General features: G+C 37.4%; 1 long non-coding RNA gene across 2 annotated transcripts in view; it reads left to right on the top strand.

Moving 5' to 3' along the window:
* LOC137861196 (uncharacterized) overlaps positions 1-25,064 on the top strand; it is a 163,938-nt gene that overhangs the window by 119,586 nt on the left and 19,288 nt on the right. The window contains exons 7-11 of one of the 2 annotated variants that reach the window (XR_011099458.1): positions 1,203-1,412; positions 2,759-2,961; positions 8,081-8,174; positions 17,219-17,329; positions 21,133-21,250. This is a non-coding gene — a long non-coding RNA (uncharacterized lncRNA). The remainder of the gene's footprint in view (positions 1-1,202; positions 1,413-2,758; positions 2,962-8,080; positions 8,175-17,218; positions 17,330-21,132; positions 21,251-25,064) is intronic. The other variant, XR_011099459.1, reaches the window with a different exon arrangement.

Raw genomic sequence — 25,064 nt, 5'->3', positions numbered from 1 at the left:
GAGTTACCGTGAGAACTGGAGTAGATTATCCTCCCCTGGGTTGTCAGAGGGTTGATGAAGCCTAGTCAATAATTGTACTGTGCACATTTTGAAACCAATGACAAATCAGACTCCTGCTTTAATATACGGAACATTCATCACGACATTTCAGATAATATGTCTCTTGGAATGGTTGCTTAAAGAGAGCATGGATAAAAAATAGAGGGGTCCAGTTCAGGTGTATAATATTCTCTTTGTGTATGGCTCCTCTTGTGGAATATGGGGAGGTTGTAAAAAACTGCACAGAATTAACATGCAGTAAGTTAAGTGAGTTCATACCTCATGTATTAAGTAAATAACAGCTCTGCTAGAGAAATACATACATATGTTAATGTTCCAAAAATGTTTTCACAGTTGCGAAAGTAACAAAGAAAAGCCTACAATTTCTGCCTGATTGCATTGGTCACTCCTGTCACCAACTTTCCCTTTTTTTAAAATGGAGAGATGGTTGTTGCTAAGTAGGAAGGAGTATTTTTTGTCTTCGTAATACAGTCTTTGATAACCTATGGGAGGTCTTCAGTAGGAGTCTTGGACACCACTATGACCAGGAGAGCTTTACCAGTTTTATGATACCAAGACAAGTTTTGTGATGTGTACTCAAATTTTTATTTATTTATTTATTTGGGGGGGGGGGGGGGGGGGGGGGGGGGGGGGCAGGGTAGTACCATATCTCTGGCAAAAGCCAGGGTCTGAGAATTCAGTTGAAGGCAGAATTTGGTGATAGCGAATGAAGACCATACTGTTCCAGACACAGGTCTTTTCTTATTTGCCAGTAATTCAAGTTAACTGCTGAAATGCAGGAGATTCTTGTATTATACAAATATCTGACTTCTTCTTTTAATCTGCTAGATTTAATCTGACTTCAATGAAATATTATGATATTGCATACCAATAGCCTAATTATCCAAAGTGACGAAAGAAGGCTTTCCTTTTATTGGTTTTGAATTTGCATCTCTTTATTATCATTCCTTGTCCTTGTGTTACAAAACAAGGAGAACAGACGCACTAGATCTATATTATCTAAACCAGCCACAGTTTCACATACTTTTATCATGTTCCAGGGGAAGCTGTGCTATTGTTTTATACAATGCAGTAGTACCACAGTACTTCAAAGAGCTCTGTGAAATGTAGTTCCTTCTATTCCCACTGTTATCATTTCCTAGGACATTAGAAAAGATCCCAAGCCCCAGAGGTTGGATTAAGATCTTCACTTCTTCAACAGCTGATGTCAGTGGCTCCTAGCATTTGGTCTGCATTTCTTCCCACTCAGTCTGAGACAGCTTCCAAATAGAATCCCTCAGCCTAACAAGCAAGCAGGTCTTCGAGGCAGCTGTTTCTGCTGTTGTGCCCCTAATGAGTGAGCCCTAAAGAAGGTAATTTCTTTTCTCTTAATCCATTATGTAGCATCAAGACCTGAATTCAAAACTTTCTGTGATTTAAAAGGGTTTTCCCGTAGTGCTAGTTTGTTTTGTTTTGTTTTGTTTTTGAGTAAACTATGCACCTGATACTACTCAGACCCTAATTACTGTAAGTCAGACACTTTTTTTTTACAAGAAACCCTTTTGTGTTATTAAAATACAGAAACGTCTAACTGTCTGACTTCCATATAAAGGGGAAGGGAAAGGAAGGAACCACACATAACTGGAGTTACTCGAGCATAAGGTATTTTTATTCAATTGAGTCTTTTAGTTCAGATTAGGATCATAGCTTCTTTTGAACGTACAAGTTACTTTGAGTTCTTAGTTCAGTGTTGAAAAACTAACACTTCTAGACATCTCTGACAAGTTCAAATAAAAAGCCATTAGGATCTACTGAATTTAAATCTTAAGGGAAAGTTGAATTTACAAAAATGGCTGTCTACATTGTATTTGTATCTTCACAGGAAGAAATAATAAAAGTTAAGGCAGCATAGGACAAGTCTTATTTGTATTTCAGATCTTAATACTAGGAGACAAAGACCTGTATGTGACAGCAAAGAATTTTGTAGAGGATTCTGAGGAAACAGTAGAAAGATTTTGCTCATGATGAAGTGTCATGAGCATTTTTTCTCATATCACTGTGTAGCAAGAGGCAGTTGTGCCAGTCTCAGATTTACAATCTTTTGGAAGACTGTATTGATTGGTTTATTTAGCTGTACGTATATGACATGGGAAATATAATGTATTTATGTATGATTTAATAATATAATAATAATAAATGACATAGTTCTTATGCTTTAAATCTACTGGTTTTACAAAGAAGGCCAGTGTTTTAACAGATGGATAACTCGGAACTGACCAAGAAGAAAGAAAAAAGCCTCTAAAACTAATACATTTCAAGGAAGCTGTTCCTTCTCTGTGATTTACAGCAACAGACTGAAAGTTAATAAAGACAAATGTAACGTTTACAGGGTAATAAGAGATTGTGGAAGGAAATAAACAAACCTAGGATATAGTGCATCTAAGTAAACACAAAGGTTGTAAAACCTTCAAACTCAAATATCAAGAGCACTGCAAATTAATGCCGCACACAATAGACCCTTTGGAAGCTAACTCAATCCGCCCCCATGTATCTACATGAGGGCCATGCATAACAATGCATGAGCTGGATTTCCATTAGAGTTTCCTCTGCAGGCTGTCAGTTGTTTGAAGAAATAACAATTTCCTAGGCATGAAAGCTTTTTCAGAATGTTCCCACTGATGTGTAATAAAAGTGACTTTACTTTTTTTCTTCTCCTTAGGCCCCACCCCCTAAGATGTGACTTTGGCGGGGAAGAGGATGGACGTAGACCCTCAGCCCCCTATCAATTTACCTTGCCTGGATTATCAATGCAGATGTTAAAATAATTGAAGGTGTGGTAGGAGATACAACCCCTAATAGCTTTTCCAATATGGAGATTACCTAGGCAGAGAATGCCAGAGTACCTGAAGAATAGGCATGTGAGTACCTTATTAACATAGCACCATTCAGCCGCAGCTGCATATCTGGAAAAAAAAAAAACCTTTAAAGAGCCTATTCATCTGTGTTAATGGGCCCATTGCACAGTACATTGTGTGGGAAATTAAGTCTCTGGCTGTGAACTTCCTGCGCTGTGCAAGCTGCCTTGACTCTTTTTTATTGCTTCAGTGTTATTATCTCCTCCTGGAAATAAAAACAATCATGTTCTCACATTTGAGAAGCCAAAACATTCCCAGATAACAAACTGGTTGAAAGTTTCTTTTGTTTCCCTTATTAAGTGAAAAAATATGTTTTGAAATTAAAGTAAACCCTAAATTAACATCAAAGCCCATCAAATTAGCTGAGCTGTCATACGCATGACAATGTTGGGTTTTCTTTTTTTTTTTTTTTTTTTTTTCCTCCCCTGTAAAATACACAATTTAAATTGCTTTCCTATTTATTGTTACTTCCTTGGAATTATTTTTTTTTTTGTCACAAAATATGTTAATTTATTCAAATGAGACATGATTTTTGAATGTTTAACTGGTAAAAGAACTGCTTTCCTGCTGAAAGACTGAGGTAGAAAATAACATATTTTTAATGCATTTTTCCAAAATATAGCACCTCTTTTTTTAGCTCTGAGTGGACTGATTCTTTAAACATAGATCTGGAAAAGTATACCAAGAAAAGGAAATCTTGCTTATTCAGGTATTTTCAAGCTCTGTCATCAATTTGAGAGTAATATATCATATTGTACAGCCTATAACACCTTTCACCAAAAAACAATTATAATCAGATATTTAAACAATTTTTCCTTCCTTTATGATCTAAATGCTGCACATTGCATCATCGTCATCATCATTATCTTCATCATGCTGATAAAAGAAAGGACTAATGATCAATACTGATTACAACTCAATTAAGGAGCATCTGAAAAGATGCTCCTATTTTATTTTATTTTATTTTATTTTATTTTATTTTATTTTATTTTATTTTATTTTATTTTATTTTATTTATTTTATTTTATTTATTTTATTTTATTTTTAATCTTGCCTGTTTCATTCCTTCCGCATTTTCAAGTTAACTTAATAAGTTCAACTATTTAACATGGTTAATGAGCGTATTAGAATATAACTGGAATCATCATTGAATGTGCTGTATTCCTTCCATGGAGCACACTCAACTTCCCTTGGACAATACTAAAATATAAAGAGCTGTCAAAAAAAAAAAAAAATCAGAACCCTTGCTGTTAGAAAATAAGAGTTCCTGATGTCAATTGCAATAGAATTTAGCTCTTCAGATAAAACGTCTATTTAGAAGCTCTGTAAAGAAGTCTAGGAAAAGCTGAAGTAAAGTTGGCTCACACCAAACCAGTTAACAAAAAGTAGATATAGTTGAAGGAAGGCAATATGGAGCAAGCCTTGTAATACAAACCATCATTTTATCCAGTCTGTTTGCACAGACTTTCCTTGCACCCATCCTACCATCTTATTATTTTTCTTCAAAACATTATCTGTGAAGTCTCTGGGACAAGGATGTTTGGTACACAGAGTACCTTGCTCTGTGCAAATTATTATTGCTGCTGGTAGAGACTGCACTAAGAACTCTTTGGGCGTCAGCAAGTCCGACAAGTGATGATATAGTAATATCAGAGGAGAAATCAATATTTCATATTAGTTAATGATTTAATTATGGAAATCCTTCCCTTAATGCCATTTGTTAACTAAAGTCACTATAAATTGTATTCTGTTCAGCTCATCTTTCAGTGTCACTCTGAATTACACCTTCCTGACATTTAGATATTGGAATATTAAACAGATTTCTCTTTGCAGTCTAGTCCAGCACTTCTTTCACAACACAAGCCATCTGGGAATATGTACCCATTAATGCTCTGGGAGGCACTGTTGAGAGTTTGCATATTTTAAAAAGTCAGAGAAAATGAGAACTGCAGGAAGACCAACACATGGCACTCTCATTACACCAGTAGATTTGGCATCAATATATTACTGCTTTTTTTTTTTTTTTTTTTTTTTTTCCAGTGGTATTTTGTATTGTACTTATTTATTTTCCTTTGGTTGACTTTTTTTTTTTTTTTTTTTTTTAATGTCTGGCAGGTTTTATACTACAGTGTTGAGAGTTTAAAAATATACAGTGAAGTTCCAGGGTAGCCATTCTCATTTAGTCACTTTTTCACAGCAATGTCATTTTTATATAGCAAATTTTTTTTCAAACAGTTTCTGTAAAGATAATTCAGATTAATGGGCCATTTACAGTTTTGCTAACTTACTAACTGGCTATGTGCTGTAGGTAATCAGGGTGACATTACTGCCGGCACAAAAATGACATCTCGTCATCAAAAATTTTCTTCATTGGCACAGAAAATGCCAGGCACATCACCTCTGACTGTGTGGCCACCACATCTATTAACCTTATTGATTTGGAGTCATGCTGTGCCACACTGGAAAACTACTCCCTGCTGAAAGACTCAAGTGGATCAATCCTGAACCATGAACAAAAACTCAATAACAAAATGTAGTAGGCACCTTTCTCCGTTAAGTATTAAGTATTCCTCAAAGTAAATCACATTAGGGAACATCATCATAAGGAACTTCCCTTGGGATTCTGTGATCTCCCAGAGAAAAATAGCAAACCTGAGGGAAAAGATGTTTATATTGCCAAACGTATTTTATATCAGTGTCCTCAAATGTTTTACTATAATTATATTTTTATTTTATACTGTAACTCATTTCCCTTTTCTAAACCTTAAAATTCTAACTTGCCATTTGTTTTTGCCATTTGATCATCCCTGGTATGTCACCTACTGACAGATTACTCTGGAAAATAAAGTTTTCTCTCCTTTATCAACCCTTCAGAATTTTCATGTATTTATCAGAATTTATTTTTGAGGTCCTCATTGTGATGGGGCTTGAAAATGAAGCAAGGCATCTAACTCCTTTCAGCCTCATACAGTTAACAAAGAAGGCAACAAAAGGTTCATATTTCCTGACAAAAGATAGCGGACTGCAGCAAGCCTCATTCATATTTAAATGTTTGTGGCTTTGGAATTAGAAGTCCATCTTTCATGTTATCCTTTCCGTTCCTTACTTTTTTTTTTCTTTTTTTTTTTTTTTTTATGGCAGTGGTGGTGGTGGTGTTTGCCAGCAATGGAAACTATTTCCCAAACATTAGTGTGAGTTTTCAGTTTGTAGAACTTCTGTTCCTCGAAAATACTTCCTGCTACAGACAACTGAGGCTTTATTTTTTATTTTTTTTTCATTTCTTCATTTAATAACCGTTGAACATCAATGTAGTTTTTAATTGTCTTGGAAAACTCAGTTAGGACAAGAAAAGTGTGGGTACAACCAGTGTGTGCACATGTAAGTAATTACTGATCATAGCTGAGTAAGTTTTATTCAAGCTGTTGGGACCCTCTCCTCAGGAAAAATTACTCACATGACTAAGGGGCACAGGACATTACAGGAACGTTTCTCTTGCTCAGTACTGTGACAACAGTATTTTTGCCCAAGGGTCTGATTGGAAAACTTGACAAAACCCATGGCCATAAGGTTTAATTTTGCATTGGTTTTAGTGTAAATGAATAGAACAAAGTTTGTTAAAAATATTCCTTGCACTATGTTCAGCCATGCTTAACATCTGTATATTTATATGTATTAAATATTTTATTTTTTTTCAAAGAAAATTCGGGATTATGAAAAAAAGGAAAAGGAAGTGAAATGACATTAGAAAATATTATCAGTTGATTGAAAAAAAAAAAGATTTTTCAAAGCCGCATAAAAGTCTGGAAAATATTATTTTTATTCCTTAGGAAATAACCCTGGGCTTCTAATTAATGTCATGAAATTAAGGCCATTTATCTGAAAAACTGAAAAAAGATCTCTATATGCTCCAAAGTTCAGTGTTTGTCCCTGAGCTCTAACATGGGATATACTGTGTGAAAGTCTAACATGGGATACACCATATATCATCTCTATTTAGAGCCCCTAGGCAGGAAGTATAGATAAAAAAAATAATCAAAATTACTGTTTTTCTTTACTGAAAGCCCTCCAAGGAATTCATTGGAATGAGTTCTGTCTGCCCATCTAATTGATAATTATTTAATTAGCAATTTATAATGATAATGGGATTTTACCCCCCACCAGTCCATCTTGTCTGTAAGAAAAATATAAGTAGACAACCTTATGTATTATTTTACCACTTTTGGCAGTTGGCACAAGATATTGTGGGCCAGCGTTGTGATTCCCCACAGTTAAACCATAAAAGCAATGTATTCATATATTTCCTTTGCCCACAGTGTTTCCTTTTCTCATTACTGTGGGTGACTGGCATTCTCACAATGTGTGTGGGTGCACAGGCTTGTTGTGTCACCATGGACAGTTCTAAGAGCAGCTTCATTAGTTCTTTTTACAACAAAAGCTATTTTTTTTTTCCCTGCCTTCTCATTCTTTCCCTTAGTTGGCATGCGGGTTGAATTTTTCTTGGACCCCCTGCTTGACTTTTTTTTAGAGCTCCTTTTGAACAGTGCAGCAGTGTGAACACTAGGAATTGTAACTGATAGACTGTTTGTAGGAGAACTCATGAAAGTTCTCTTTGTTCACTTCACATCAACCAGGTTTATGCAGACCCTCCCCCACCTCAGCCAAACAGGGAAAAGGAAATCCACTTTTAATTATACATTGATGGGAATCACTATATAGTGAAATTGCATCAAGCGGAGAATGCCCACTTTATACTCTTTTATGTAAGAATCCCAGAGAAGCACTGCCATAAAAAAATGGACATGCTAGCATAGCCTCGCCAATATAGCCAGGCCTGACTAATTTAAATCAGTTTGCCAACTCCACTTCCAATCCTGGTAAAAATTTTCATCAGTATCTTTGCACTACAAGAATGTCTTGTCCCTTAACCCTTGAGCCTGTTAGGTTTTGTTTTTGAAACCTTTCTTTTTTTTTCTTTTTTTTTTTTTTTTTTCCCCAAAACTATGTTGTTGTTTGGTTGGTTGTTTGGTTGGTTGTAAATGTGGAAAAAAATAAAAGATTTACACATGTAAGGTATTTTCAGAATTTGAACTGATGCTATTGATACCTTTCCCATGTTCTTTCCTTAGACACATTCAAGACACTGTGTGGAGTCCTGAGGGCAAAAAGAAAAGAGTTCTATATGAAGGTGGAATGAAAAGATTGCACTACCTTGCGAGAAGTGTAAGTAAACAAGAGAAGCATTTTTTCCCAGTGAAACAAATGAAAAAAATTTAAGCGGTACTGCAGGGACCTCTGAGATTATAAATCATTTGAGTAATATGCTAATAAATACGTAATGCTAATTTTCTTAGACTTTTTAAAATTAGTATCACGAGATACCATTAATATGATGATGACAATGCAAGATATGCGGCTTTACTGTGTACCATTAAAGTTTACTATATATGGTCTTTCAATCTTTCAGTATAGAAATGAAATATTGGGGGGGAGTGTCTCAAATATTTAGTCAGAAAAATAATTTTTCTAAGTGCTCTTGAAGTTTACTTTTTAATTTCTTTCCTGAATTCCTTTGACTTAATTGTCCCAATTCATTTATTTTTGCACAATTTAAACATCTGTATTTTTAAATTTTTTTAAGAAAAAGTGTTTGCACCTGTGAAAGAAGTGTTGTGAAGGCCAACGTAAAAACACTCTACCAGAAATAGTTTATGATAATTCCTTTACAAGTAGTTAAGAATAGTGCTAACGAAGAACCTAATAAGCCAGAGACCAGTAGGAGGGCTGGGGCGGGAGAAATATCTCCATGGATGCTAAGAAACATTTGACCTGACAAATTAAAGAAGCCAGAGGATGTTGATAAATATCAGCTCAAAGACAAAATACCAGTTGCATAAATGCTGATTTGCAGGGTCAAAAACAGCACAATTGTATCTTGCAGAAGCGCCAAAGGTGTGTATTGGACAGGTGCTACGACCATGTCTTAGGAAACCCAGTCTACGCACTACATCTAAGTAGAGCCTATGAGAACTTGGCTACTTTCCACTGCCAATACTGGTATACATTTCTCTGTTGCATGATCAAGTCACAAACTTGTGACTACATATTTCTTTCATCTCCATTCAGGTTTGGGCTTCTTCTAACCCTCTCCCAGTTCACCACTACCCCAGATTTTCTTCCAGGACTCCATCAGAAAATGTTTCCTTATTTTGCTAAGATAAAAATAAAGCATGTGGATCACACATGGATGTAGCCAGGAAATAGGAGGAACTGAATGTGGCAGAGATTGAAAATGATTTTGGCTTAAAGTAACTGAACAGAAACTAGTGCATGGAGGTGTTCTAGAGTATACAGTAAACAACAAAACAGCCTCACACCAGATAAGACACCCACTTAAATTCATTGTTTCCTCCAGGTTATCTGCAGAAGTGCATAGTGTCAACTGATTTTCTAAAAAGGCCAGGATATTTTTTTTCTCTGTTTTGTTTAGTTTGTTTGTACATTGATTTGTTGATTGTTTTGTTGGTTTATTTATTTACCAGAGGAAAGAGCTCTTATGAATTTCTATTTTGAACATTGTCTGAATCCAAATTTGTGAAATTGCATGAGTCAGTTCATCAAGGCTTTGCTCTACCAAAACAGGAACAGCACAACTTCCCAGATACTCGGTTTCAAAGAAGTAATAAGGAAATCAGGAGATATTTAGCAGATAAACACTACTTCTTTTGGATTATTTTTTTTTTTTGCAAAACTAAAAAAAAACACCTTATGATATATCACATGAGGCAATTTGAAAAAGTTCATTAATTTCCAGGGAAAGAAAAGAAGGAATCTTAAAACAAGGTACCAGTCAGAGTCTAGGACTGAATCTGAAATTATTCGGAATAGGCAGCAGTTCACCTTCCAACCAAATGAGCTTTCTCTGTGGCCAAGAAATAAATGACACAGATAGAAATTATTAAGGCTAAAGCAACTGTGGCAGGAGTACATGTTCTTTTAGATCTGGGCAGGCTGAGCCATGCAAAGGAGCCTCAAGAAATAGTCTTCATGTGAACAACTGATGCACAGCAGGAGTTGCCTGAAAGTGGTACCTCTCTGCCTGCTGCGAGGGAATCATCTGGGGAGAAAAAGATGGGAATGAAACTGGCTTGGGAAAAGGATGAAGGAAGGGTAGGGGGGGAAGGAGGGCAATCTGGGAATAAGAGAGAGAAGATAGAGATACATTTAAAAGTAAACCTTAGGTTTGATTGTTCTGGTCTGCTTCTTTTATATGTCTATACTAGAGGTTATTTAAGAGAATCCTCAAAGATCAGTCTAAAGTTTGCTGCTGAGAATAAAGCTACAGAGATGGATAATGTTTCTATAACAAAAGACTTTAAAAAGTAAGAACATTTTCTTGTAATGACTGCATGTCTGGATTCTCTATAGGTCTCCTAGCATTAGACCAGGGCAGCTTCTTGCCTTCAGTGAAGTTACTCATTCATTTACTCCCTGATTCGGGTGAGAATCAGGACTTTCTTCTTTAAAGTTCAGAAAGATGTAGTTCAGCAAGTTTCCTTCTGTGGAGAACTTAGGAGCACTGTTTGAGAGAAAAGCCCTTGAGGCTGACATGCTTTAGTTGGAGTTCTGCTGAACTGAATTTGCACATTATGTACTGTACCTTGCTCTTACCTGCTAAAGTGTCCCTTGTTTAAGACTACATATATGTGTAAATAACAGAGAGTGGGATACAGCCTCAGGATTTATGCTGTGTCACCTGTGAACAGACCCTTTGTGCTGTTTGTGGAGCTAAGAATTGCTGGGCTGTGGATGTGCAAGCCATATCACCGTTTCTCTGAGGATGAAACATACACTCCTGTAGCAGTGATTGGGAAGGCAGCCTCGTAACACTCAAAAACTCACCAAGCCATACTTCCCACAGCTGGATTTTTCTAGTTGAAGCTTACTTTGGACCCTGGGCTAATGTAAAGCAGATTCAACATATGTGAGATATAAAACCGTAGGTTCTTCAGTAATCATAGGTCTCTCTGATCTGCATTCTTCTGCAAGAGAATTCTATTCCAAATAATGAATTTTTATTATTAATAGTGAGGGGACAGATTTGTACTGATCACTTACATTGACGAAATATTGTCCAGGTGTATGATCCTCACAAAGGTAAGGATGCGTAATTGCACTTTAGATTGATAAATAAAACTCATGATTACATGCTCACTTTATGTCTGTAGGATCGCAAGCAGATGTCCTGAGAACAATCACTTGGTCTTTATTGACAGTTTTCAGGCAAACATCTCCAGGTTTGTGGACATACATATATATGTGGGAACAGAATTTTTCCACTTGTTTCTATATGGTGCTTGGTTGCTTATAGCCAAGAAGGCTGACATCTATTAATGAAAGAGCCTTTGACAATGACGTGTCTTTTCTCAAGAATCTGAATAGCTGTCACAGATCAGGAACCCTGTTTTTATTCTCACTGTATATTTTTCTTCTCTCCTCAGTTCAGCTATATTCATTTCATTAAGTTGGGTCAGTAAGGTCAGAAAGCCTTATAATTATCTCCTAGGACCAAAGCTCTAGCTGAACTTTTAGTTCAGAACTGTATCTTTGCTGGGACCTAGTGGGGCTGCCTTTCATTTTACTTCAACATTATGAGGACTAATTCTTCTGTGCTTGTGTATACTTTGTATACCTGCCAAGTCCTCTCCATCCGTTCCTTCAGGTAATCTCAGAAGTGACTGATTAAAAATGATGATCAGACTCTGTAAGCTTTCAGCAGCACACTTGAAATTCCAGTTTTCTTACATGGTGAACAGTTTTTCTTTCATTTTTGACTTTTTGGAGGAACTGATTCCAAAGATTTTATTCACAGTAGTTAACAGGTGAGAACTGGTGTTTGCTAGCATAAGCGTCGTGCTGGGTAGCTCTTTGTTCACTTTCTGCTGCTTCCCTGCTCTATTATGGCAAAACTTACTTTAATAGAAGTTTTCTTAATGGTTTGTACAGTGTATATTTTTAAAGCATATTATGAAATAAAAGTGAATACCTATCAGAACAATACGTTCCTGTGAAACTCTAACAATTGGGAAGGTCCCTTGATTTCAATGGACATACTCCAGAACAAGGGACTTGTACCACCTGAACAGGAGTGCTAGAATTTGGCCCTCAACAGATGCAGTTTTGTTTCCACCAGCATGTGCCAATTAAAATGATTCTTCTGTAATAAAATATCAGGAGACAGAAAAGGAACCACCGTGAACTGAGGCAATACTGAAGTAAGCGTCTTTTCAGCTAACACAGATCCCCTGCTCCATTGGTGATCAATGATAATAATGACATCCACTTTCCAAAGTAGTGCTGGGCTGCTGAGGGCTGATTCTGATGCCAGTGGCTGGTGTGAGTTGTTGAGGAATTTTCAAAGACTGTGTTGGATGGGCGGCAGGAAGATCTGAAGCCACTGGAGATGTGGAGTGGAAATAATAGGAGGAGTGATAAGAATGACACCATTTCCAGAATGTCTGAATTAAGAAGGAAGGCAGAGATGTTGAGCTGTGTTTGAAATACTTTGTCTGCTCAGTACAAAATAATTGTACAGCATTTTGGCTACTAGTGCCTAGAAAATGAAAATGGACAATGGAAAAAATTATTTCTGTGATTGATAATAAGAATTGTTAGATGGGGAAGAAAGAAAAAAATACTTTCCTCTGACAAATATTTTCCAATTTGTGTTTGAACAGGAATATATAACTGCTGAGTCATGTCTCCAAACCTTTACACCTGTTTCATAACTTTGTGACTTGACTCAACTCATGGATGTTTCTCCAGATTTCCATCATTAAAGTGCAGACGGAAACCTTTGCTCATATGTAAAGAAATTTCTTCCTGCTTGAGGGTTGTAAATCTAGGTTTATATTTTTTTTTACATGTCCATCTGAAAAATGGTAGACAGGGATTTGGTCAACCTCTTTTCAGTCATTTGTGGGGACAGGACAAGGAATAATGGCCACAAAATTGAGCACAGGAAGTTCCACACTAACACGCAAAAGAACTTCTTCACAGTGAGGGTGATGGAGCGCTGGAACAGGCTGCCAAGGGAGGTTGTGGAGTCTCCTTCTCTGGAGATACTCAAGGCTCGTCTGGACACCTACTTGAGCAGCCTGCTGTAAGAAACCTGCTTTGGCAGGGGGATTGGGTCCGATGATCTTTCAACGTCCCTTCCAACCCCTTCAGTTCTGTGATTCTGTGAAAATGATTGTGATGGGAGAAATTCAGTATCAAACAGATCTAGAAAAAATAGAGGGGTTGCAAGAGCAAGGAAAGATGAGAAAGCTATTTGCTGGATAACCTGCTTATACCTGCCACAATAAAGCACTCCAGTACTCTTCAAACATGTTTCCATTTCTCTCCCAAACTTCCACCTCTTTTAGAAGCTCTCAGGCTTTCTGTTTTTCCCATAGACTTTGTAACAAAACTTGCAATATATCTGGTACTGGCAGTCAGGAATGAAACCTTGATAAAGGAAGAGGTTTCTCTCTGAAGTAGAGAGCTCTTCGAAACTGAAGCTCTTTGTGAACCTGCAGAGGTTCAATTTAGAAGTACAGTTTTGTAAAGTTAGGCATTGGAAATGATACATCAATTAAGCCAGTGACTAGTGAGATGGAAATACCGGTAGAAATGGGCTATAGCAGAAAAGTTTTTAACAAGAAAGCCGTCTTTTTTTTTTTGAAAGTGAAACATTTTGCAACAAAATCTTCCTTGGTTTTATAGGCTTTTTTCACATTCTCTCCTTCCCTCCCCCCCCCCCGGTCCCTCTAAAGTCCATTATGTATGCAGAAAGGAAAATATGGTCCTGCACCCCTCCCCACATACAAACTCAGACTTGAATGTGTAGAATCATTTTGCCTAAAAACAGACATTTTAACATAAAGCATTTTCTCAAAAATAGTCATATAATTGTTTTCAAACAGTTAGAAGAAAAATCAATATTTTGAAACTTGATGCAAAGTAACTTGTGTCCTCCAGATAGCTCTATTCATGTAATCTTTAGCTGTCAGAAGCAGAACTGTAATTCAGCAATTACCTGCATTACATTCACATCCTCCTTTCTTTTTTAAATCATGCACACACATTTTCAATTTATTAGCACTGGATAAGTGGCCAACTATATCTAGAAGCCTTGTAATGTGTAAATTACCCTAGCCAGTTCTAAGAATGCATATGTGTCCATGAAAGTGAATTACTCACAGATCACAAAAGAAACCACCTTTCCAAAACTATTTCAGATGGTTTAATTATCTGCAACATGTAGGATTGGTTTTGTGCTGCTGAAATTTGTTAATATACCCCAAACATGCTTTTGGCATTTTTGTATGCACAGCAGGAAAATCAGTATGGAACTGCAACTTGTTTTTAATAAAACTTGAAAAGCACGGCTTAAGGTCTTTGCTGAACTATAAATGTTGCTGAACTATGAATGTGTGGTTGTAGGCCTCACAAGCCTACATACTGTCTTAGGGTGAGAACATAAGGAAAAGACACATGAAAAGCAATTGCAGAAAAAAAAATGGGTTTAGGGTATTGGTACTATTAATTAGAGGTGAATTATGCTGATTTGAAAACTTGACGCTTCAGAAATGGCAAAGCAAAGCAATCACTAGCACGTCTGGAATTCATATTACCTGTCCAAGCAATTTTCTTTCTCCTTCCGTAAGTGCACACTGTTGTTCGTTTCACTGAGATATTAGACACTCTATTCTCCTTTCTTCAGACAACTGAGATTTAAATATCCATTTGATTCAGAAAATGATACGTCTATCATGAAACTTCTTTTTAACTCTATGTCTACAGTTGCATGCTCATGGCTGATACATAATTAACAGGCTTTTTACATCCTTCTGAAGAGCAGAAAATTTTTTCTTATGTTTTTAATTCGTAATACAGACATTGAATGACTAGCACTGAATACATGTAAAACTGACAGTGCTTCATGAAGAAGAAAAAAGATCTTTCACAGAGAATTATATCAAAAACAATAAGGTTGGTGACATACTGAAAATTGTTATTTACTTCTGTCTTATAGTAAGACTGAGTAGGTTTATCAAGAAAAATCACAGAATCACAGAAGCACAGAATTTCTAGGTTGGAAGAGACCTCAAGATCATCGAGTCCAACCTCTGACCTAACGCTAACAGTCCCCACTAAACCATATCCCTAAGCTCTACATCTAAACATCTTTTAAAGACCTCCAGGGATGGTGACTCCACCACTTCCCTGGGCAGCCTGTTCCAATGTCTAACAACCCTTTCAGTAAAGAAGTTCTTCCTAACATCTAGCCTAAAACTCCCCTGGTGCAACTTAAGCCCATTCCCCTTCATCCTGTCACCAGGCACGTGGGAGAACAGACCAACCCCCACCTCGCTACAGCCTCCTTTAAGGTATCTGTAGAGAGCAATAAGGTCACCCCTGAACATCCTTTTCTCCAGGCTGAACAAGCCCAGCTCCCTCAGCCACTCCTCATAGGACTTGTTCTCCAGGCCCCTCACCAGCTTCGTCGCCCTTCTTTGGACCCGCTCAAGCACCTCGATGTCCTTCTTGTAGCGAGGGGCCCAAAACTGAACACAGTACTCGAGGTGCGGCCTCACCAGAGCTGAGTACAGGGGGACGATCACCTCCCTAGCCCTGCTGGTCACACTGTTTCTGATACAAGCCAGGATGCCGTTGGCCTTCTTGGCCACCTGAGCACACTGCTGGCTCATATTCAGCCGACTGTCCACCATCACTCCCAGGTCCTTCTCTGCCTGGCAGCTTTCCAACCACTCATCTCCCAGCCTGTAGCTCTGCTTGGGGTTATTGCGCCCCAGGTGCAGGACCCGGCACTTGGCCTTGTTGAACTTCATACAGTTGACCTCAGCCCATCGGTGCAGCCTATCCAGATCCTCCTGCAGAGCCTTCCTACCCTCCAGCAGATCGACACACGCACCTAACTTGGTGTCATCTGCAAACTTACTGAGGGTGCACTCAATGCCCTCGTCCAGATCATCGATGAAGATATTAAAGAGGACTGGCCCCAGCACCGAGCCCTGGGGGACGCCACTAGTGACTGGCCTCCAACTGGACTTGAATCCATTTACCACAACTCTTTGGGCCCGGCTATCCAGCCAGTTTCTAACCCAACGAAGCGTGCGCCAGTCCAAGCCTAGGGCAGCCAGTTTCTTGAGGAGAATGCTGTGGGAGACGGTGTCAAAAGCCTTGCTGAAGTCAAGGTAGACCACATCCACAGCCTTTCCCTCGTCCAGTAAGCGCATCACTTTGTCATAGAAGGAGATCAGGTTCGTCAAGCAGGATCTGCCTTTCATAAACCCATGCTGACAGGGCCTGATCGCCTGCTTGCCCTGCAAGTGCTGCATGATGACTCTTAAGAGGATCTGCTCCATGAGCTTCCCTGGTACTGAGGTCAAACTGACAGGCCTGTAGTTCCCTGGGTCTGCCCTCCGGCCCTTCTTGTAGATGGGCATCACGTTTGCTAGCTGCCAGTCAGCTGGGACCTCCCCTGATAGCCAGGACTGCTGATAAATGATGGACAGGGGCTTGGCCAGCTCCTCTGCCAGTTCTCTCAGTATCCTTGGGTGGATCCCATCCGGCCCCATCGATTTGTGCATATCCAAGTGCCGTAGCAGGTCACCAACCAGTTCTTTGTGGATAGTGAGGGCCACATCCTGCTCCCCATCCCCTTCCACCAGCTCAGGGTACCAGGTATCCAGAGAACAACCGGTATTGCCACTAAAGACTGAGGCAAAGAAGGCATTAAGCACCTCCGCCTTTTCCTCATCTCTTGTAACTAAGTTTCCCCCCGCATCCAGTAAAGGATGGAGATTCCTTAGCCTCCTTAGTCCTCCTTTTTGTATTGATGTTTCCTGTTTATCCACATATTTGATTTGATTTAATTTTTCTTGAATTAAATCTAATATCAATACTAGGTGTATGCTGGGAGTGTTTTGTAAAGAAGAAAGATCTGTCTGGAAGGTTGTGACCTGAATGTTGTACTGGAGAGGTGTGCTAAACCTTGTTGATGTTCTGTTCATCTTCTCTGTCTGTACAAGGGGTACAGCAGAGTCTGTTGAATGTCCTGAAAGGAATTCCTGGATGTTGCTCAATGTTGAAAGTATAAATGTAACATCTAAGTAACATAAGTTCAAAGCAGGAAAGATAAATCAAAGTTTTAAGTTAATATTTAGCATTAAGGATATCAGGATGTTCTTCTCTTCCAGGTGTGAATATAAGAAACTATTTTGAACTGAGGAATCTAAAGAAAAGATTTTGGAACAAATTGGATGAAATCAACAGGACCTAATTGTGAAGATCGGATGATATTTTTCCAGGTAGAATTCAAACGCGAAATTGCTGAAGCTTAGCTGTGGTAACAGGTAGATTAATAAGTATGAATACAGTCTCTGTAAGAACGAATACAATTTTATTTGAGCTCAGAGAAAAATGTGAGTTACAACTGTGTGATCAAGATGCTATATCTGTGTTTTTGAAAAGCCATATGAAGGTTCCCTCACCCAAAAGATCTTTAAGTAACTAAGTTCTTAAGAGGTTAGAGAAAATGGCTTGAATATGTTCTGAATAAAAATAGGAAACAGCAGGCAGGAATAAAATAACTATTTTCATAATGAAGAGAGGTTGCTAATGGAGTCATAGAGGATTTGTACAGTCTGTAAATGCATAAATAATTATTATAAAGGATGAGGGATTATTCAGATAGTGCCACTGTTACCAGACGATACGAAAGTTTTCAAGGTTGATAGATCTGCTAATGTCTATCAAGGCCTGAAGTAGGATTTCCTGTCTGACTGGGTGACAAAATGGTACGTGACATTCAGGGTATCTGCCAGTTGCTTGCAAATAGATATCTAGAGTAATTTTAGAGTCCCTAGGGTGCCTGACATATCCATGTGAGAGTAGCAGAAGTAAAACACAGGCTTGACTCTGCTGTGACATTAGATGCCTGTTTGGGAAATTGAATTCCATCTTTGGTGCCCATTAATGTGTCCTAATACGTATGGAGAAAAAATACACGTAATCCTATGCAAAAATGACTTCCAAAATGTTCAAGTAAAAGGTCTTGGAGTCAATATTGATGATTCTCTGAAAACATCAGTAGTGGTCAAATTTACAAATTGGCTGTTAAGCATTACGGGCAAGAAACAGGAAAAAAAAATCAAAAGGACTCTGCTGCTGCATAAACCTACTGTAACACCACGATGTTGTGAATGTAGTGTTTGGTATTGATCATCCCATCTCCAAAAAGACAGAGGAGAGGTGAGAAAGGATTTCAAGGAAGAATGGAACTGTTTTTGAATGAGTTTAGGTAGATTAGGACTCTTTACCTTGCAAAAGATGTCAGAAGAGAGATAAGACAAAACTATGAAACCACACGAATGATATCAGAATGTGAACAGGGAATCATCACTATTTCTCACAGTACGAGATTCAGGGCTCCCAAACCACATGAGCATTTTATGTTTAAAATTGAGAAAATGCTCTCAGCTGTGGACTTTACTTCTCCAGGAAGATGTGAGGGATAAAAGTATAAATAGGTTGAAAAGACAACAAGGCAGAGTCATGAAATTTTGGTCCATTGGTGGTTCTTAAACCAGATGACCTGGAGGCAACACTGATCTTCCTAAGTTCCTAAGTCAGTAATATCCAGAGTGCGGAAGGAGAAACTGGGGAAAAAAATACTTAGTGCATGCCACTGTCTATGCTTTTCTCTAGCTAATCACCGATGCTGGAGCCAAGAAGCAGTTATGGAAAGTTAGGTCTAGCCAGCATGACTGATTCTGTGTTTTTATAATGAGATCCCTCCCTTTGAACTGTAGTACACTGGCTGCCCCGTATTTTAAGAACATGGTATTAATATGCAGGGTCTTTTCTTACACATATATATAACTGGAAGTCAAGTATAATCTTTAAAACATCAGAATATGCTAAAAGAAATAGCAGAACCTTTGTAGAGGCTCCCTTTCCCTTCCCTTCCCCCCCCCAATTCATTCTCTCATATTTGGCTGTTTTAACTTTGACACATAGAACATATGTAATGCATCTTATACTGATATTTCTGACTGCAGAAGAAGCTTGAAATCATCACTGAGTTAGAGGTACTGTTGGAAGACAACAGATTTTGATCAGTGACAGAAATATTATAGGACCATTCAGGACAGCAACTAGGTAAAGGAAACTATGGAGAATGTGGGAGAATATGCTGAATGTAAATATGCACAAATTAGTTAGGACAATAGGCCTAACAACACTGTGGGGAGAAACACAAACATAGGAAAAACAATTCTAAAGGACAAAATCTTCATGAATTTTAATGCCCAGAGATACTGATTTTTGATTTCATGGCTCCTATTTCTGGTTGGCACCTTTAGCCCCCATGCAAAACCACACACTCTTCCACACACTGCTCTGAAGTGTTGTGCTTGCTCTGCTCATAGGTCCTCCACAGTCTTTTGCATCCATACAAGGTTGCATAAGAGCAAACGGGTACTCGCCAGAGGCCTCTTGAAACAGTTATGCCCTATTCAGATACATTCCAGAATTCTCTAGAGGAACATCTATGCAATCTGGTGCATGAACGAGCTCTACAGGGTTTGTATCAAATCAAATACCACTAGGAAGGCTTTACGAGAAGTAACCTTTCTCTGACATGCCTGCTAGATGTTTCCTGCCATCTAGGATTGTATTGAGCTCTTGCCTGTCCTAACAGATGTGCTACTATCTGCAAGGATGAGTGACATCAACCAACAGCCTTTAGAGATGCAGCTCTGTCATTTCAGTCCCTGAAATATATGACAAAATCTATTGTTTATTTTATTTTGTGGAGGACTATTTTGCCCAGCCTACACAAGAAAATGAATGCCACTAACAGGAAGGTTCAGTTATTTCTCACTCAAGTTATTTCTTTACTAGGCAATTACTAAACCAACAAGGTGATGTTACTCCAGCCAGGTGAACTAACATGTGGGACTGTATGCCTTCAGATAAATTACTACCTCATACATTTTACAAGAAATGATAAAAACTCATCAAGGAATGGCCACAGGGGAAGGACAGGCTAGCAAATAAAAGGTACATCTTAGCACTTCATAAGGATAGTGATACAGAGAACTGTATCAGAGAAAAGTCGAGCAGAGTTAGACACTGCAAACCAAATTAAACAGCTTTTGGAAAAGCTTTTTCAGTTGTGCGAGGAGGGGAAAACACAAGAGAATCACTGTGCATAGAGGATAGAGTAGAAATTAAAGATAGTCTAGGTGTGACCCAAAAATTAAATGAAGACTTTGAGAATAAAAATAAGGTTAAAATAGGAAAAAAATGGACTAAATGAAACATGAATTCATTTAAAAAAAATCATGCAGATAAACTTATCTTACCTTCTTTATTTTAATGACAACTTGATTTTTGAGACAAAGAAAATGTAGTAGATTCAACCTATCTGTTCTTTATTACATTACTACATGGGGAATAATTAGTTAAATTGGAAAAGATAAGGACAAGTACCAGGACTAAAATATAAGTAAAATGACTGAAAAGGAGACGAGCAAGTTATGTTGAAAGGATTTGTCTCTCTCTCTGGAGGAAAGTTACTAGTGGAGTTCCTTTAGGATTGGTCTGGGGATTAATTTTATTTAATATTTTCCTTAATGACCTAGGCAGAAAAAGTAGGAGTGTACTAATTAATTTGCTGATGATACAAAACTGGGAGATGTCATGAATACAGTGGAGGATTGGAATGTTATACAGGAAGAATTAAATGACCTTGAAGTCTGGGGTAATAGAAATGGGATGGAATTTAAAGTCATGTGCTGCAAGGTCATGCACTTCAGAACTAATGAAAAGTATCTGCTATGAACCGTAGGATCATCAGTGCGAAGTGACAGAGAGGAAAACTACCTAGTTGCAACAGTCAATCACAGAATTACTGTGAACTACCAGTGCACTTAGACTACGTAAAGGGAAAATGCAATTTAAAGATATATTGAGGAAACTATTTTTATGAAACAAGGAGAGTATATATGCCGTCAACCAAGGTGCTTGTTAGACATCATCTGAAATTCTGAATCCCTATGGCTGTGGTGCAAATTTTAATTTATTTACTTATTTATTCTTGAAACAGGTACAAAGGGTGACTAGTGTGGTGATCAAAGAAAAGGACAACTATCTGAAAAGAAGCTGGGCCTGACAAAGCAAAGGTTGAGAGCAGATACAATTGGTGTCTGTAAATATATGATGAGGTAAATCCTGGGGAGAAAGAAAAGCTTGTGAAATTAAATGGTAATTTTGACATGAGATCAAATGAACATAAATTGGCTAGATAAATTTGGACAAGAAATGGAGAGGAGGTTTCTAGACACCAGAGCCATAAGTACAGGAGTGTGGGAGTAAACACAGGACTCAGATCGATTTATTAGGTGGGTTTATGTGATGGGATTCATGTGCTGGCACGTGCTTGAACTTGATGACTCCTGCTCAGCTCTGCGTTCTGTTTTTCAGGTAGTCTTGCTTCATAGTCCTTTGCTTGGGTTATTACAATTTCTGGCACATTTTTGCTTGTACTATTGGATATATTTTCTAACGTAGCCTCCTTAATATAATACAAATACTGCATGATATATTTAGTTTATCTATTCTTTTCTCAGAGGAAAACAGCAACAATAGCCCATGTCTTGCAATGGACTAGAACAATGGAATGAAAAGAAATAAAACTGCTGTACTTCTTTACAGCAAGTTAGTTGTGTCACAGCAAAAATTTTAAATCAGAATTGGGTAGTACACAAACACCTTGAGTCACATCCACTCAAAAAACACATTCAGAAGTAAATCAATTTAACTGAAAGACAGACAGACTCTGATTTGTGGCATTTTGTTTCCATTCTGTATATTTGTACAAATTTTTGGAAGTTCCTCCAGTACTTTCCAGTTTTAAAGTTTTCACAGCACATAGGCCAAACAATTGTCATGATGACCCATCATGATTGCTATTAAATTCTTATGTTCATCTGTTTCTTCTCAGACAAGAATTATACTTGCAGTAAGGGTAGAATTTTATTTATTTATTTTGGTGAGGACTATAGATTCTAATATTTTGTAACAGTAAGTTGATGTGTTTCTCAAAGTGTAAATATTCTCTTTTCTTAAGCAGACCACAATTGTTAGGTTATAAATCTTCAGTTTTATGGCATTGATATCAGCAAGAACAATAAGGACGGAGGGGAGGGAGGAGAACTCAGTTCTGTTTCTACTGAGTGACATGGTTTAATCATAATGAATGGAAATAGTCCCAAGGATATGTGCTGTATTTGTGCTCTAAAATCAAAACAGTCATATTGTGCCTTTAATGCTGTCTCAAATGAATACTCTCATTATTGCGTTCTGAGAAATTCTCTACCCTAGTATGTCTCAAATCTCATTCTAATCATTATAAATTAACAACGCAGAGGTTGAAAAGCAGCAGCAGCATACTCTGATACCAAGTAAATAATGACAACCCTGTGTTTCCCAAGAGAGGGGGCTTGCTTTTCAATAAACCAGTAATTTGAACAGGTTTCTCACTAGCTCACCAAGAAGGTACAAACATTAAAAGTTCAAGATTATCTGCAATGACCACAGCGTCTAACAAATACTGAATTACAAAATTTTGTATAACGAGTAGCTTATTCCTTTTTGTCATGTACTGTTGTGTTGTGTTTCATCAACTTCAGAGACAGTGATGCAAAATAATGCAATGTGACACCATGAAATACAGTAAGATGTGACATACCACATTAGAAATTTAAAGAATGAAAAGCTTCAGTCAATTCAGGAAATAGGAACCCTGTCCAAATTTATTTTGACAAGTAAGAACAGTGCAAACACTAAACACTGTTTTCAAACCAGAGGGTACCATTCTCTTCTGACCACCCAAATTGCTTGCAGATACTGCCGTCATCTTTATTTTTAGTTTAATTTAATGTGCATAGAGCTGGGAGCTTTTTAAGTTTGGGTTGTGTTTTTGTTGTTTTGGGGTTTTCCTCCTCCCTTCCCCCAGCCTGGCATTAGTATTTAAATATCTAAATTGGCATCTGAATGACTTGGAGTGATTGTCGGCAACCTTCCATTCCAAACAAACCCATTCCTTGACATTTCAAAAAGATGCATTGCTAAAATGCTCCCAAGGATTTTTGTAGAAATCCAATTCTATGAACACAGGCTCAAAATGGGTGAACAAAAAAGCATCTATGTTAGGAGAAAAGAAGTATTTTCGTTCATATCTAGGGTATGCTAATTGAAAGTGTAGAAACAGGCTGCTTTCCTGTAGAGTACTAAAATGAATTGGAATATGAAACAAGTCTCCAGACTTTTCTTTCTCATATTTTCACTGTCATCTATTCATATCTGTCTGGTGATATTTAGGTCTGCATTAATGGATTAAAGGCCACATTGATCTCAGTTGGAAAATATGAGTTGCTGTTGCTGATCACTGTATGCTATTGCCAAAGCCTTCTCCTTTGCTAGTAAAGTCAGATTCTATTGAAGTCTATTCCAAATAGTCATCTGTATAAACAATGAAACGTGATTCTAAACTTCAAGCACATTTTCTAACAAGCTGTACTAACCATTTTTATGTAAGTTTTATTTAAGGGCAGCACTACCATGCCGTGAAGTCAGACAATGAAGAGATTAAAACTATTTCTGTAAAGCCATTTTAGGGCCTGGATGGCTCATTTGATCCGACACTGGCCTTTCATCACAGGGAAAAGCAGCTCATATCTATCCTCAGCCATAGTGTTCAGAAGTAATCTTTATGGGATGCTTACGAAATGTTTATAATGAATTGAGTACAGGCATTCTTGGTTTATTTGTCAGTACAGTGAAGAACACGAAGCTGTCAGCTAGTATATACGCAGGTGAAAATTAAGTCTCCTGAAAAGGATTTTAAAAAGTGCAAAGCTCATACAAGCACCTAGCTAAATGAATAACAGGTGACTGCGAAAAAACACATCTTCCCCAGCAAATCAAACATTAAATATTACAGCAAATCCTTCTGAATCAATAAGTGCTATAAAAAATCTCTGTGGAGTTTTTTTTTTTTTGTGCACTAAAAGATAAAATCCAATGTTTGTTGAGATGGATGAAGAAATAAATGAATTAAAGGTATGTACTTATGCACTGCTCCTGACAATTTTTTATTTTTTTTAAGAAGAAAAAGATGATTCTGGGCCAGATCCTTAGACGGACGACACCTCTGATTACCTCCTATAGGTGGGTTTTGTAGTAAATCAGATAGTAATGCAAAATTTTATTTTTTCAGAGCTGAAACTGTCATTAATTGAGTTCCTTAAATAATTAATTAATTTACAGAGAAAATGGCTCAAAAAAAATTAAAAAAGATTCACCTAATTTTTAACATTAATGGGGATCTAAATGGGTACAGTTGTTACAGAGGAAAAAAAAGTTCTGAAATGAATGTAAGGCTGTTTAGGCAGATTGCTTGACTTTGTTGCCCTCAGATAGAGTAAAAAGGGATACTAGTGTGCTTTAAAGCCAGCTTTTTAATGTATTTAGTTAGCTAGCCACAATTCTTTTACAATGTGGTCCGTAAGTGTTATTGTCTATTTAAAGTATTACTCACAATCATATGATCATATGATACTGAATTTTCAGTAGAACCACAGAAAATTTTCAAAGGAAAGCAGTCTTCCAAGTTTCTGTATTTTATAACTGTAGCCAAAGAGCAACTTAATTTGTGTTTTGCAAAATCTGGTTAGAATTCAGAACCTCCTTATAGGTTCAATGAATATTACGAACGTGACAAGTTATAACTGAGTATCAGAAATTGTTAGGCTTTCCATTAGTTATTTGTGAGATGATATGTTATAACTAATATCTCCTTTTAAAATGCAAGAACTTAGTTTCAGGTTTTATAGAATAGCCAAATTATTGACAGCCAATAAGATTCTGCATATATTCCTATTCATATATGCAGAATATATATATATATATATATATATATATATATATATATTCATATATTCAATTGGCTGACAGGAAGGGCTCAAAGGGTTGTGG

Source organism: Anas acuta, chromosome 9 (assembly GCF_963932015.1).
Source record: "Anas acuta chromosome 9, bAnaAcu1.1, whole genome shotgun sequence".
In the NCBI taxonomy this organism is placed as follows: Eukaryota; Metazoa; Chordata; class Aves; order Anseriformes; family Anatidae; genus Anas; species Anas acuta.
The sequence above is the reverse complement of the archived record's forward strand: the minus strand, read 5'-3'. Positions and strand labels throughout refer to the sequence as shown.